At 41.8% G+C, this 16,082-nt stretch overlaps 1 pseudogene; it reads right to left on the reverse strand.

Moving 5' to 3' along the window:
• Positions 1–237: 237 nt before the first annotated feature.
• Positions 238–13,006, reverse strand: LOC129630718 (zinc finger protein 420-like; annotated as a pseudogene).
• Between the last annotated feature and the right edge of the window lie 3,076 nt (positions 13,007–16,082).

Consider the following 16,082-nt stretch of genomic DNA (forward strand, 5'->3'; position numbering starts at 1 on the left):
TCCATTTTCTGTTTTTTAACTATGAATTGCTCTCTACAGTAATTCTCCATCTAGAGAAAATTTAGAAAAGAGGATTGATGAAATACTTTCTAGTATGCAATCTCTGTAATTTATTTCAATTTGATTTTTGATTAAATACTTTTCTACATATTTGTTACAACATTTCCATAGGTTTCTTGTATAAACTCTTGTTTTCTGATGTATGTTTAGGGCAAACATCTTCCATCACTTGATCCATCACTCTCCAGCATGTGTTCGGAGATGTTTAGTGAGATGACCACTCTGACTAAAGGCTTTGATACAATCTGTACATTTATAAGGTTTCTCTCCAGTATGAACTCGCAAATGTGTAGTAAGAATGGAGTTCCGATTAAAGGCTTTGCCACATTCAGTGCATTTATACCGTCTCTCCCCAGTGGATTTGCTGATGTTTAGTGAGACAAGAACTGTTAATAAAGGCCTTGCCACACTCTGTACAATTATAACATCTGTCCCCCATATGAATTCGGTGATGTTCAGTAAGATTTGAACTTGTAATAAAGGTTTTGCCACATTCTTTACATTTGTGTCATTTCTCCCCAGTATGGATTTGATGATGTGCAGTTAAACTTGAACTTTGAATAAAGGTTTGACCACATTCTGTACAATGATAAGGTCTCTCACCAGTATGATTTCGCTGATGTTGAGTCAGATGTGAGCAACGCATAAAGGCTTTGTCACATTCTTTGCATTTATAAGGTTTCTGTCCAGTATGTGTTCACTGATGTTGAGTAAGAGTTGAGTTCTGATGACAGGCTTTTCCTCATTCTGTACATTTATAAGGTTTCTCTGCAGTATGCATTTGCTGATTTTCAGAAATTGTTGAGTTGTGATTAAAGGCTTTGCCACATTTTGTACATTTATAAGGTTTCTCTCCAGTATGAATTCGCTGATGTTGAGTAAGATGTGAGCAACGGATAAATGCTTTGTACATTCTGTACACTTGAAAGGTTTCCTTCCTGTATGACAGAGGAAGGTGAGTGAGCTACACCACGGCCAACAAGAGGCGTCGTAAGGTCGAGGGTAGTAAGAGGCCAAAAGCACAGGTACGTAGGGGCGGGGCCAGTGGGGGCAGAGCCTTGCCTCCCCTCACCCCCGCTCCTGTCAGTTTTGGGTCTGTTGGTCCTTCTGTCCAGTTGTGCTTCCTTTCTCTACCTTTTGATGCCTTTAAATCTCTTGGATTCCTTCTGGAGCAGAGCTGCTTCCTGCCTGTTCTAACTAGTGTTTCAGACAATTAAGGCAAAAGAGAAAAGTTTTGAGAGGTGTCTCTATGGGAATCCGAGGTGTTTTCAGCAAGTTGAAAAACGGGGAAAATTCAAAAGCCCTTTTTGTGAGTGTGTGAAGATGGGTGTCTCCTCAGTGACGAAAAGTAGAACGTGATCACTTCAGCAGCAGCCGCAACAACAATTAACAGAAGCAATCTGTGTATCAACAGACTCTGGCAGGAGTAACGGTATGTCACTTCTGTGGTTATGTTATAAACAACAATGTGGGTCCGGTCTCCCTCTTTCTTTCTGGACTCACTTCCTAAGAGAAAAGCCAACTGCCCTGTTGTAAGCAGGTCTCTGGTTACAGTTTCCTCCCAACGGTTCATCTGAGTGATTCAATTCAGTTCAGTCGCTCAGTCGTGTCCGACTCTTTGGGACCCCATTGAGTCAGTGATGCCACCCAACCATCTCATCCTCTATTGTCCCCTTCTGCTCCTGTCTTCAACCTTTCCCAGTATCAGGGTCTTTCCTAATGTCACTTATTCGCATCAGGTGGCCAAAGTATTCGAGTTTCACCTTCAGCAACAGTCCTTTCAATGAATATTCAGGACTGATTTCCTTTACGATGGACTGGTTGGATCTCCTTGCTCTCCAAGGGACTCAGAGTCTTCACCACCACAGTTACAAAGGATCAATTCTTCAGTGCTCAGCTTTCTTTATAGACCAACTCTCCCATTCATACATGACCCCTGGAAAAACCATACCCTTGACTACACGGACATTTGTTGGCAAAATAATATCTGTGCTTTTTCATATGCTGTCTAGGTTGGTCATAACTTTTCTTCCAAGGAATAAACATCTTTAAATTATATGGCTGCAGTCACCATCTGCAGTGATTTTGGAACCACAAAAAATAAAGTCTGTCACTGTTTCCATTGTTTCCCATCTATTTCCCATGAAGTGTTGAGACCAGATGCCATGATCTTAGTTTTCTGAATGTTGAGTTTTAAGCGAACTTTTTCACTCTCCTCTTTCAGTTTCATCAAAAGGCTCTTTAATTCTTCTTTGCTCTCTGCCCTAATGGTTGTGCCATCTGCATTCCTGAGATTATTGGTATTTCTACCAGCAATCTTGATTCCAGCTTGTGCTTCATGCAGTCCAGCATTTCTCATGATGTACTCTACATATGAGTTAAATAAACAGGGTGACCCATGCTTAGGGTGGGGCCAAGAGCAATGCCAGTAATAGGATCACACAAGAGCTTGCTAGAGCATGAAAGGTGACACACAGAGCACACCCCGTGGAGAATATTTTGCGAGGAGAAATATTCAGTGGCTTCTCTCCCAGTGGGTGTGCCCCAATCCCACCAGCCTCGCACCACAGATCAGAAACACAGCTCAAATAAAAAAAAAAAAAAAAAACAAAAAAACAAAAAAAAAGCAGAAACACAGCTCAGAAACAGATCTGGGGCTCTATTCCACCAACCAGGGAGAGGTATCACCACAGAGAGGGCAGTGAAAACCACAGAGCAATTGGGAAGATCCCCTCAATATCCAAGGCAAGCTCTGGTCATAGTAATCCAATCAAAGCCCAGATCGCGGGGATAAGGGCACAAACCTCTGGATCAACTTCACCCACCAAGTTGCACACACCAGACAGAGGACTAACTGGGCTCCTGTAGCCGTCAAAACAGAGATCACAGACAGAAAACTGGACAAAATGAGATGGCAAAGAAATAGGTTATATAGAGGAAAGCAACATCAAACCCTACAAGAACCACTAAATGAAGAGAAGATAAGCAATCTAAAAATTACTTCTTGCTTTGAGTCATCTTAAGTGAAGACACCGGACGTTTTCACAAATCCTAGGCTCCTGATAATTCTTTAATCCACTTCTTTTCAAACATGTTTCTGAGAGTGCTCTATTAGATGTTTCAATCTAAAAATCATAAATGATAGTGACAGAAAACGAATCAGAAACTGAGGACACGTAAGACAGTGTCCGAGGAAGTGGATTACAAATAAGATAAACTAAATAAAGTGCTAGTTCTTAAGAAATTAAATAAGAAGAGAGCCTTTTAAAAATATGGTTGAAACACAGGGAAGTGTACTCATATCTCTGTGGAGACCAAAGTGGTACGGAAATCAATAGAATGGGGAAGACTGTAGATCTCTCACGGAAATTGATATACCAAGGGAACTTTTCATACAAAGATGGGCACAATAAAGGACAGAAATGGTATATGGACCTAACAGAAGTGGAAAATATTAAGAAAAAGGGACAAGAATACAAGGAGAGATATACAAAAAAAATCATAATGACCAATAAAACCAGGACCGTGTGATGACTCAGCTAGAGACAGATATCCTGGAGTCTGAAGTCAAGTGGGCCATGGGAAGGATCATTATGAATAAAGCTAGTGGAGGTGATAGAATTCCAGTTGAGCTCTTTCAAGTCCTAAAAGATGATGTTGCTCAAGTGCGGCACACATGATGCCAGCTAATTTGAAAACTCAGCAGTGGCCACAGGACTGGAAAAGGTCAGTTTTCATTCCAATCCCAAAGAAAGGCAACGCCAAAGAATGACGAAACTAGCACACGATTGCACTCATTTCACATACTACAAAAGTAAGGTTCAAAATTCTCCAAGCGTGGCATCAACAGTGTGTGAACCGAGCACGTCCAGACGTTCAAGCTGGATTTACAAAAGGCAGAGGAACCAGAGGTTAAATTGCCAACATACATTGAATCATAGAAAAAGCAAGAGAGTTCCAGAAAAACATCTACTTATGCTTTATTGACTACGCCACAGCCTTTGACGGTGTGGATCAAAACAAAGTGGAAATTCTTAACAAGATGGGAATACCAGACCACCTTACCTGCCTCCTGAGAAATCTGTATGCAAGTCAAGAAGAAACAGTACTGGAGATGGAACAATGGACTAGTTGCAAATTGGGAAAGGAATATGTCAAGACTGCCTGTTGTCACCCTGCTTATTTAACTTATATGCAGAGTACATCATGCAGGAGCTCTCAGCTCGGTGCCTGGGTTGGGAAGATCCCCTAGAGAAGGGAATGGCTCCCCACTCCAGTATTCTGGCCTGAAGAAGTCCATGGATTGTATAGTCCATAGGGTCATAAAGAGGGCTTTTGAACTGCAGTGTTGGAGAAGACACTTGAGAGTCTCTTAGACTGCAAGGAGATCACACCACTCTATTCTAAAGGAAATCAATCCTGAATATTCGTTGGAAGGACTGATGCTAAAGCTGAAGCTCCAATACTTTGACCATCTGATGTGAAGAACTGATGCATTGGAAACATCCTGATGCTGGGTAAGACTGAGGGCAGGAGGAGAAGGGGACAACAGAGGATGAGATGGTTGGATGGCATCACTGACTTGAACGTGAGTTTGAGCAGGGTCTGGGAGTTGGCGATGGACACGGAAGCCTGGCATGCTGTAGTCCATGGGGTCCCAAAGAGTTGGACACGACTGAGCATCAGAACTGAACTGACTGATCGGTATAATTGATTCTCTTTGCTATACAGTAGTACAAAATTGTAAAACAGCTATATTCCAATTAGAACTTTTTAAGCTAATTTCTTTATATAATCTAGAAATGTTTATAACTTGAATCAAATATTAATAATATGGTGTGAAATGTGCTAAGCATTTATGCCAGTTCATTTTAAAATTCTATGAGGTAATTGAATATAGTAAATATTTTTGCATTTTAGAATTGGAGCAAATACACTTAAGATATTTAATATGAGATCATATAAGGAAAAGAGAAACTTTGTAGTCAACCTGAGATGTGCAGTCTTTCATTTTCGGGAGGTTTTGCTTTCTGTAGTGAAAAAAGCTTTTGAGTTTGAAATTTATTTAGAAGGTCCTTCTAGCTCCCAGTGGATAGGAAGTTATAAATCAGAAAACAAAAACCTGTCCCCAGTATTCCTAGACATTTAGCAGTTTGTCTACCACTTCACTCACACATTTTTGCCTAGAGGTACAAAGAAACTTTCAAAGGACTGTCACACAGTTACTCAAAATGGGCACAGTTTTCCTAGGACCCCTAAGAAATGGAAGAGCAACCAATGAATGCAGTTTCTCACAAGACAAGAGGAGACTTTTAGTTCACACTGTGATGAAGGAAAGTAATCACTGGAGATGAATTTATGAATGATTTAAGAGACAGACTAGGGCAGGTGATACATTTCTATGGCAGCAGTGGACACAAACCCAGGTTTTCCAAAATCATTTCCACTGAAGATGATCTTCCAAAACCACCTGACAAAGGATGACTTCCTCTAGCTCCTTGGACCTCTTATCTGAGTCATCATCTCCAGCCATTCATACCGACCTGGGAATATGGCTGTTGCCTCCATTCTCCTTATAGTCCTGGGATTGCTCAGTTGCTCCAGAAAGGTAATGAGGTCCAGCTTAGAGCCCACAAGACATGTTCATCAGAGAAAGGAATATTTGTGTTTCAGAGACTCATCAGTGTCCAATCCAATATGTGTTCAGTTGAGACAAGAACGCAAGAGACAATGTTAATACAGCCTGGAAAATGATTTCCCCAAATCCTTTATTCAAATCACCTATATAACACTAACAAATACATAACATCAGATCCTGAGATACTGGTCAAGTACTACGAAGGCAAAGTAAGTGTGTAACTGTGAAATTAAGAAAAGGTGTGCCTCTGGGATGACCCAGAGGGATGGTATGGGGAGTGAGGTGGGAGGGGGGTTCAGGATGGGGAACACGTGTACACCTGTGGTGGATGCATGTTGATGTATGACAAAACCAATACAATATTGTAAAGTAAAAATAATAATAAAAAATAATCTAAAAAAAAAGGGGAAAAAAATAAAAAATAAAAAATAACAGGGGTGTCTATTTAATACTACAGAGCTTAAACAATTACCACTAACCTAGAATGTAGTGATAGGTTCCAGTGAAGGGTGTCAGATTCATGATCTCCAAACAAGAAGATTTCACTTTGGGACCACAGACCAGGCACCAGGGTTGATGGCTCAAGAGCATTTGTGTAGCAGAGTTTTATTAAAGTGAAAAAGGGACAGAAGTTTCTGATGTAGACATCAGAAGGGGGTGGAGAGTGACCCCTTGCTAGTCTAAACAAGGGAGCTATTTACTTTTTTAATCAGTAATTACAATAAATCAAAAGAATGTCTCAAGGTTGTAAAAATTTTACCAGACCCACTCCCACAATCCTAAAGGAAATCAGTTCTAAATATTCATTGGAAGTACTGATGCTGAAACTAAGACTCCAATACTTTGTCAAGATGATGGAAAGAGCTGACTTATTTCAAAAGACCCTGATGCTGGGAAAGATTGAAGGCTGGAGGAGAAGGGGACGACAGAGGATGAGATGGCTGGATGGCATCACCGACTCAATGGGTTTGAGTAAACTCCGCGAGTTGGTGATGGACAGGGAGGCTTGGTGTGCGGAGGTCCATGGGTTGCAAATAGTCAGACAAGACTGAGCAACTGAACTGAACTGAACCAGACTCTCTCCCATAATATAATTTCTAAGATATCAGGATTAGCCAGAATGTTTTCAGGAAGGAGAAACTGTGCTCAAGCAGGATACATTTTGTTATATAATCCCTAGTACAGAGTTTAAACCGAGTTTTTTGTTGTTTAATCATCAGTTCTGGGCTTAAAGAAAAAGTCCTGTGTCTAAGACTCATAAAGACATAAAAAAGTCATTTTATGTGTCTAAGACCAAGGAATGTAAAGAGAAAGAAGGTATTTGTCTTTTCCTCCTTTAGAATTGCAGACCCGTATCTCCTTCTTGAGAGTCCCAGACCACCCCCTTCCCCCTTCCTCCTCGGGACCCTGGACTTCTTATCAACCTGCCTAGGAATTGACTCACAGGAGGCAGAGTATATCAAGGAAGAAAAAGGTTTCAAGCATAATGAATTATCCTGAAGCCTTTCTTTCCAAATTCATACATACCCATTTCCCTTAGAAAGGAGAGATTTCAAACTATTGTGGGAATCAGAAATTTTCAGAAACATTCTAGAAATGATGGAACCAAAGCCCAGTAGGTAGATAAGGGATTCTGGAAGGAAGCTGTCATCATCCAAGCAGGCCAGCTTCCTAGAGTTCTCTCACATCACGTCCCTGTACAGTGCCCATGGAAAATTTTGTGAAAAACTCTGGACCACTGAATTGAGTCACTGGGCTTCCCAGCTGGCTCAGTGGTAAAGAATCTGCCTTCCAGTGCTGGAGATGCGGCTTCAGTCTCGGGGTGGAGAGAATCCCGGGGAGGAGGAAATGGCAACCCACTGCAGAATTCTTGCCCGGAAAATCCCATGGACAGAAGAGAGTTGATTCTACGTATAATGGCACTTTCAAACTCTGTTCTAAATATCTAAATGGCATGCAGGTGCCAAGTCATCACTGCATTTCCCAACGTCCTTAAAATCCCAACACCAAACCACATCCCAGTGGGAGTGAGGATAGGAGTGACTGCAAATGCTGATCTCTCACAAAAAGAATATTTTCAACAGTTGAATGTCGCCGATTGACGTTGAGAATTCATCATGCTCCACAGAAAGTGAGGCTGCAGACAACAGAGAAAATGCTCTGGGACACAAGGAAGTAGTCTAAAGGGCTGATCTGCACTATCATAAGAAGAAATAGGAAAAAATAAGATGATAATAAATGCCCGGGAAGAAAAATTAGAAGCAGAGAGCTAAAGGCTTGCATATTCTCATTCGGGCATTTTAGGAGGAAAGCAGACACAGCCTGAGACCCAGGACAGGATATTTACCTGAGCTGCCATTTCCTCCCCTTCTTCCTCCTGCTCTGTCTTCTCTGGGGATATTACGCGGCAAACGCACTTCTGAGTTTTGAGAAAATACCTTGGAGGGCATCAACACAACTTTCTAACCTGCAACCACCGCTCCTACAAACACAAGGATTTTGAAAAGCTGAGAAGACCGACCTCTCCTGTCCTCTGTCTCAGGAGAGATTCAGGGACAATCAATTCCTACCTAGAGACCAGCCTGTGAACTCATTTCTTGATTGTTCTTTCCCCATAGAGAGCTCCTAACACTCTGCTCACACAGATGATGTGAGCTGACTGACTTCCCCGGTCCAAATCCAGCTAGACCAACCCTGCTGCCTCTCCTCAGACTGACTCCGGGGCTCAGCTCTAAGATGGACCAGATGGACCAGGAGCCACGTCCTTAACCCGGGCCTCTGCTTAGAATCTCCTGGAACACTTCCTACAAACCACACTGATGCTCCCACAGGACCACATAGAACTCTGTTGGGAGGGCATCAGTGAGGTCATTTCTGAAACGGGTCACGTAATCCTGATGGGAAACCAGAAGGAAACCACTTGGCTAGAGATTCTTTCTGAACCATTTCAATGAATACAAATCCCTGGTGGTCAGGTTCCCACTCCAAGAACTTATGAATCTGCAGGTCTACAGTCGGGCCGTGAAAGGAGTCATCAGCAAATCCCATTTTTTCTGATGTTTCTTCCCCGAAACCAACGTTCCGGAGTCCTGAGCTCAAAATCTCACACTCACCACACCTAAGACCTCTCTGTAGGGGACGATTTAGGGCAGGAATTTCTGAGAGAGGTTAAAGCTAGAATCAGGCAGAGAAAACAGGAGTACTTGGAGTTCAGCTTTTATACTTTACCCTGAGTGAAGTGCCTCAGGCTCTCTAGGCTGAGTGTGGGTTAATTCATTCAAACCAAGTCAAGGATTCCGGTGAGCACTGTGAGCGTGTTGAAAGGTTGTTGTTCAACCAAAAAAGACCCCTGGATTCTTGGCCTCCTGAGGAGAAGAATTCAATCTGGAGCCAGAGATGAGGCTTGATCGCTCAGAGCTTTTGTGTAATAAAGTTTTATTAAAGTATAAAAGAGATAGAGAAAGCTTCTGACATAGACTTCAGAAGGGGCAGAAAGAGTGCCCCCTCGCTAGTGTTAGCAAAGGAGTTACATACTATTATTTAGTTATTCCAGTGAATAAAAAGACTGTCTGGAGGTTGTAAAGACCTCACTAGGCCCACTCCCATAATTTACATTTTAAGACAATAAGATTAGCCAGAAAGTTTTTTTCCCGAGTGTCCTCAAACAGGAAAAAACCACGTTTGTCCTTTCTTCCTCCTTGAGAATTCCAGACCCCTCTCTCCTTGGGGACCCCTGGACTTATCAACCTGCCAAGAAATTGACTCTCTCAGTGTGATTGAACGGGGGTCTGTGGATAGACCCTGAGGTCCAGCAAGACTGCTGGTCTCAAGGAAGGGGTTCATCTAGTGCATGTGCTCACAAGACTGGCTGGTGTGAGCTCAAGGACCTGCAGGCTGCCTGATCCCCAGACAGATGCTGAGGCAGCAACATCATGGAGCAGTTTAGGGAAACTGTCAACAATACTCTGTATCATCTTTCTTACTAGAATCATCCCAGTGTCTAAGCAGTTACAAAATGAGAGAGGAGATACAACCTAGAAATGATGGAATGTACATGAAGTTATGAGAAGTTTAAATCCAGTGAGTAAACTAATTTCCCCATATGCCATCTTTGTGTGTTACCGAACAGTTAATTGCGGTCTCTTCACTACAACCTTAAATAAGGTGGGCGAGGTTGCTGTTGGTGGTGGGTTAACATTTCATACATTACAACAACCGAAACAATAAAAGCCATTCACTTTTATGAATAACCATGTATTAAATTTCACACATAGTTGAAATAAAACCTTTTACAATCCGCGGTATGATCCATGATTAAATACAGATCAAAAATACGGAGAAAGATATTCCTTTGTTGATAGAACGATGTGAGATTTCTGATTTCCATGGCTTACCAAACAAAGACTAGGAAGCACTTAGCAAGCATGATATGCACCAATTCCATGCCTTTTCCAGGAAAGCTTTCTTACGTTTCTAGGTTATTACTGTCCTTATTTCAACACTGTCAAGTAGTAATCATGACTTGTGTTGATATTATAAAGATACATCAATATTGCAGTGAACTGTCATTGTGTTCTTCTTACAAATGAAGGATATTACTATTGAAACATTACAACGAACTTCTGTCTTTCTTTAATACACGGAAAGATTAAATGATCACTTACTTCATGGCAACCTCCAGATATTTCACGTCAACGACAAATACCTCTATTTAAATGTTCATTGTCCATTTTACATTATGCTATCCTCAATCTTCTAACGGAGATTAGATAGAAATGGTTGCAACACAACATAAAAAGGCTAATCTTTAATAAAACATCAAAAACCTATGTTTGCAAACACACTAGAAAGAAAGCATAACGTGGATTATGAGTGGTGAATTACATTCAATTCAAATAATGTCACATCACATCATTATTAACAAGCATATATACATTGCTAAGAACTGTAATGTTCTAACCATCAACCTTCATTTCACGATTCATGCTAAAATATCCATTTTCCACCAGTTTTAACTATGGAGTGCTCCCTGCAGTCATTCTCCTTCAGAGAAACTTCTGAAAGGAAAATTGATGAAATGCCTTCTAGTACGCATATTTCGGAGAAGGCGATGGCACCCCACTCCAGTACTCTTGCCTGGAAATTCCCATGGATGGAGGAACCTGCTGGGCTGCGGTCCTTGGGGTCGCAAAGAGTCGGAGACGACTGAGCTACTTCACTTTTCACTTTCATGCATTGAGAAGGAAATGGCAACCTACTCCAGTGTTCTTGCCTGGAGAATCCCAGGGACGGGGGAGCCTGGTGGGCTGCCATCTACGGGGTCGCACAGAGTCAGACACGACTGAAGCGACCTAGCAGCAGGAGCACGCATCTTTACTTCGATTTAACTTTTGATTAAATACCTTTCTATATATTTGTTACATCATTTCCATTGGTTTCTTATATAAACTCTTGTGTTTTCTGATGCATGTTTAGGGCAAACGTCTTCCATCACTTGTTCCATTACTAGGGCTTCTCTCAAGTGTGTGTTCTCAGATGTTTAGTGAGATTACTACTATGACTAAAGGCTTTGTCACATTCTGTACATTTATAAGGTCTCTCTCCAGTATGAATTCGCTGATGTTGAGTAACATGTGAGCACTGAATAAAGGCTTTGTCACATTCTTTACATTTATACGGTCTCTCCCCAGAATGAATTAGCTGATGTCGAGTAAGAAGTGAGGGACGATGAAAGGCTTTGTTACATTCTTTACATTTATAAGGTTTCTCTCCAGTATGAACTCGAAAATGTGTAGTAAGAATTGAATTCCGATGAAAGGTTTTGCCACATTCTGTACATTCATACGGTCTCTCCCCAGTATGCATTCGCTGATGCTTAGTAAGACTAGAACCCTTAATGAAGGCCTTGCCACTTTCTGTACCTTTGTAACATCTATCCCAAGTATGAATTCGGTGATGTTGAGTAAGGGTGTTTTCGTAATAAAGGCTTTGCCACATTCTTTACACTTATAAGGTCTCTCTCCAGTATGAATTTGCTGATGTTCGGTAAGATGTGAGCCACGATAAAGGCTTTGTTACATTCTTTACATTTATAAGGTCTCTCCACAGAATGAATTCACTGATGTCCAGTAAGATGTGAGGAACGGATAAAGGCTTTGTTACATTGTTTACATTTATAAGGCTTCTCTCCAGTATGAATTCGCTGATGATAGGTTAGCTGTGAGTAGCAGATAAAGGCTTTGCTACATTCTGTACATTTGTAAGGCTTTTCTCCCGTATGAATTCGCCAATGTTGAATAAGATTTGAGTTGTGATTAAAGGCTTTGCCACATTCTGTACATTTATAAGGTTTCTCTCCAGCGTGAATTCTCCGATGTTTAGTAAGAAGTGAGCTATGGTTAAACGCCTTGGTACATTCTGTACATTTGAAAGGTTTCCTTCCTGTATGAATTTTCTAATGTCTACGTAGATGGCATGAATTACTAAATACTTTCCCACATATATTACACTTGTTTTCTTTCTGTGGATTCTGAACAGTCTGCTGTTGAATAAGTTCTGAAGACTGATTAGAAACCTTCCCATATTCAGTACAAGTCCACTCTTCAGTACAAGTACTCTTATCTAGAGAAAAACCTGACATTTGATCAAAGGTATTTCTACATTTATTACTTTTAGAATCCTTGTTTGATGTTTCGGTACCCTGATGTTTCCTAAGGTTTGAGTCTCCTTCAACCCTATACCCATTTTCATTGCCTGAATACCTTCTCAGTCCACCATAAATACTCTTGTAATTATTGGAGCTGGAGCTGTTACTTAAGGTCTGACTCATTTTATTACATATGGAAAGTTGTTGTGTATTAACCATATCACAATATTTACTGAACAATGATGGCTGGATTATGTCTCCTCCATTATTATCAACATTATATATCATGGAATGGAGAGAAAATATCTGTCGGGGGAAGAAAAATGACTCTCTGCTCACGGATCTCTCAAATTGATTAGATAGTGAATTTTCCCACTCAGTGTTAAATTGTAGGTGTTCAGACATCCCTGAATGTATGTTTAGCCGAAGCCTACGTTCACAATTGTATGAATGAGGATTTGCAGTAGAGACTAAATTACCTTCCATATTTTCCACATGTCCCTTCAGAGAATATGTAGGTTTCAAAAAAGGATGGAAATCTTTTCTTAAACACTTACACTTCTCGGCAGATATTGAAGATTGAAGTTGGTGTTTTCCCAGTTCGACTCACGTTGCTCATTGCTTTTGGCAGTATTGCTAGCATTACGTGTAACTGCCTCCATTTCTTTATGTCCATATAAAAATCCTCTCTGTCTTTCATATACCCTTGTATATTCCCAGTCTTTCATTAAATTTAAGTTTCTGAGGTGAAATATTTGATATATTCCTAGGTTTGCTTTTGGGAATACATCTTCTAACGCTGCATTCCTCGGCATCAAATCCTGGGTGTGTTGTGGAGACATAGCTGAAAGATACCAAATAACAAGTAATTTTCCCTGCTATTCTCAGTGAATATCTTTAAAGATTTAAAGAAAATTGATGACCATTAGCTAGTTTAAAAATAAAATAGAGACCGAAGGATCAAGATGCCAGAGGCTTAGGCAGATGCGGAGCTCATCTGTCTGTCCACAAATGAATGAGAAATGGAACAATTCTCTCGGAGCCCAGCTGAACAGTAGCAGAGGCCCTTGGATATCTGAAAGGACAAGAAAGATTCCTGCTGAGCCAGGTAGGACAAAAGAAAGAAGGAAAAGGAAGAGGAGAGGAAGTGGGTTGGGGCGTGTAACCCAGCCGGGAGATGAAAGTGAGGAGATGTCTCCATATCCGGGGAAGACTCTCACTGGGGGAGCCCAGTTTGGACAGAAGGAAAGCCTCATTCTCTGTGCGAAGAAAACATGGCAAGCAGCGTGTGGCAGCAGGACAGAGTGAGACCTGCACACAGGGTGCTGACCCCAGCCCTGCCCACCCAGCCTTAGAGGCATGTCCACCAATGCAGACAAGGGCTGGGTGCTGAAATGTGGGGTTTGTAGAGCGGACCGAGGCAAAGGACTACTATTGGCTATGAGAAAACATCCTGAAGGGATGGCCATGACGGAGGAGCTCTGCAAACAAGATGCTTGTGGTGAAGCCTGAACCACCATAGAGCAGAGTGCCATTGGTGAGTGACGCCCAAACAAGAAGCCCATGGCACCTCTTGTCCCTTGTGCCGGCCTCTGCTCTCCAAGGACTATGAAAAACTCCATCCACGTAGGACTTTTAGCCCGCAGCCACGGCCTCCCCCATCCAACGCCTCCACAATCAGCAGAATCCTGTGCTTGGGGGCAGCTTCAGGAGAAGATACTTGTGAGTTGGCCACACGCACAGATGGAGCTGAAAGCACAGGTGAAACCCAGGGATAAAGAAGAAACCTGAAACCTCTCCTTGGAGCAACACAAACCATGGGCTTACACCCACGACCGGCCTTGTAACCTCAGCCCCTACAGAGCATCTGAATCAACAACCAGCGCTCTCCCAGTCATGGCAGGTGTAGCTTTAGCAGCTGTAGACTTTGGGGGCTTCTACACAGGGGGGTTGGGCTAGGACAGAGCCTGAGCTTCTCCGTAGCACCACAGCGGGTTCAGCTGCACACTCAATGCAATCCCAGGACCTGACTTCACTGAATCTATGCTGGTGACCTTGCAAAAACAACATCTGAGAGACACCAGGGCCATGTGCCATCATGCCCATGGTTAAGGTCGTCCAAGAGCAGTGCCAACACTACATATCATGAGAGCCTGCAGAACGCATGAGAGGGACACCAGAGCACACCCTGAGGTGAATATTCCTAGAGGAGCAATACTCAGTGACTTCTCTCCCAGTGGGTGTGCTCCAATCCCACCTGCCTGGCACCACAGATCAGATTCACAGCAAAGACTCAGATCTGGGGGCTCTATTAGTCCACGCAGAGAGCAGGCACCACCAGAGGCAGGGCAGTAACAACCACTGAACTAGGGGGAAACAGCCCTGAATATCCACGGCAGGCTCTGGTCACAGTTCACAGCAATCAGAGCACAGATCAAGAGAGGATAAGGGCACAAACCTCTGGACCAACCTCATCTACTAAGGTGCAGATACCAGAAGGAAGATTAACTAGGTTTCTGCACCTTTCAAAACAGAGACCACACACAGAATGCTGGACAAAATGAGATATCAAAGAAATAGGTTATAGGGGAAGAAACAAGGTAATAACCTCCAAGGACCACTAAATAAAGAGGTGATAGTCAATCTAATGATTACTTCTTGCTTTTAGTCATCTTAAGTGGAGACACCAAACACTTTCACAAATCCTAGGTGCCTAGTAATTCTTTAATGCACTTCTTGCCACACATGTTTCTGAGAATGTTCTATTAGATCTTTCAATCTAAAAATCATAGATGATAGTGACAGAGAACTAAGCAGAAACTGAGGATACATAAGACTGTGTCCGAGGAAGCTGAATAGAAATAAGATAAACTTAATATAGTACTGGTTTTAAGAAATTAAATAAGAAGATAGACTTTAAAACTATAATTGAAAGAGGGAATTCTACTCATTGCTCTGTGGAGACCTAAATGGGAAGGAAATCAATAGAACGGTAAAGACTAGAGATCTCCTTAAGAAAATTAGAAGTACTGGGAATATTTCATGCAAAGATGGGAACAATAAAGGACAGAATCGGGATGGACCTAAAAGAAGTAGACGATATTAAGAGAAGTTGGTAAGAATACAGGGAATAAGTATACAAAAAAGATCTTAATGACCGAGATAACCACGATGGTGTGATCACTCACCTAGTAACAGACATCCCGGAATCCAAAATCAAGTCAGCCTTAGAAGGCATGAACACCAACAAAGCTGATGGAACTCCAGCTGAGCTATTTCAAGTCCTAAAAGATGATAATGCTAAAGTTCTGCAACTCGATAGGCCAGCAATTTTGGAAAACTCAGCAGTGGCCACAGGACGGGAAAAGGTCAGTTTTCATTCCAATCACACAGAAAGGCAATGCCAAAGAACACTCAAACTACTACAAAATTTCTCTCATTTCAACAATAGCAAAGGCTCAAAATTCTCCAAGTGAGGCTTTAACAGTATGTGAACCCAGAGCTTCCAGATGTTCAAGCTGGATTTAGAAACGGCAGAGGAATCAGAGATCAAATTGCCAACATCCCTTGGATCATATAAAAAGCTAGAGAGCTCTGGAAAAACAATTACATCTGCTTTATTGACTACACCACAGCCTTTGATTTGTGAATCACAAGAAACTGTGGAAAATTCTTATAGAGATGGGAACACCAGACTACCTTACCTGTCTGCTGAGAAATCTGTATGCATGTCAAGAA

Source organism: Bubalus kerabau, chromosome 17 (assembly GCF_029407905.1).
Source record: "Bubalus kerabau isolate K-KA32 ecotype Philippines breed swamp buffalo chromosome 17, PCC_UOA_SB_1v2, whole genome shotgun sequence".
NCBI lineage: Eukaryota > Metazoa > Chordata > Mammalia > Artiodactyla > Bovidae > Bubalus > Bubalus kerabau.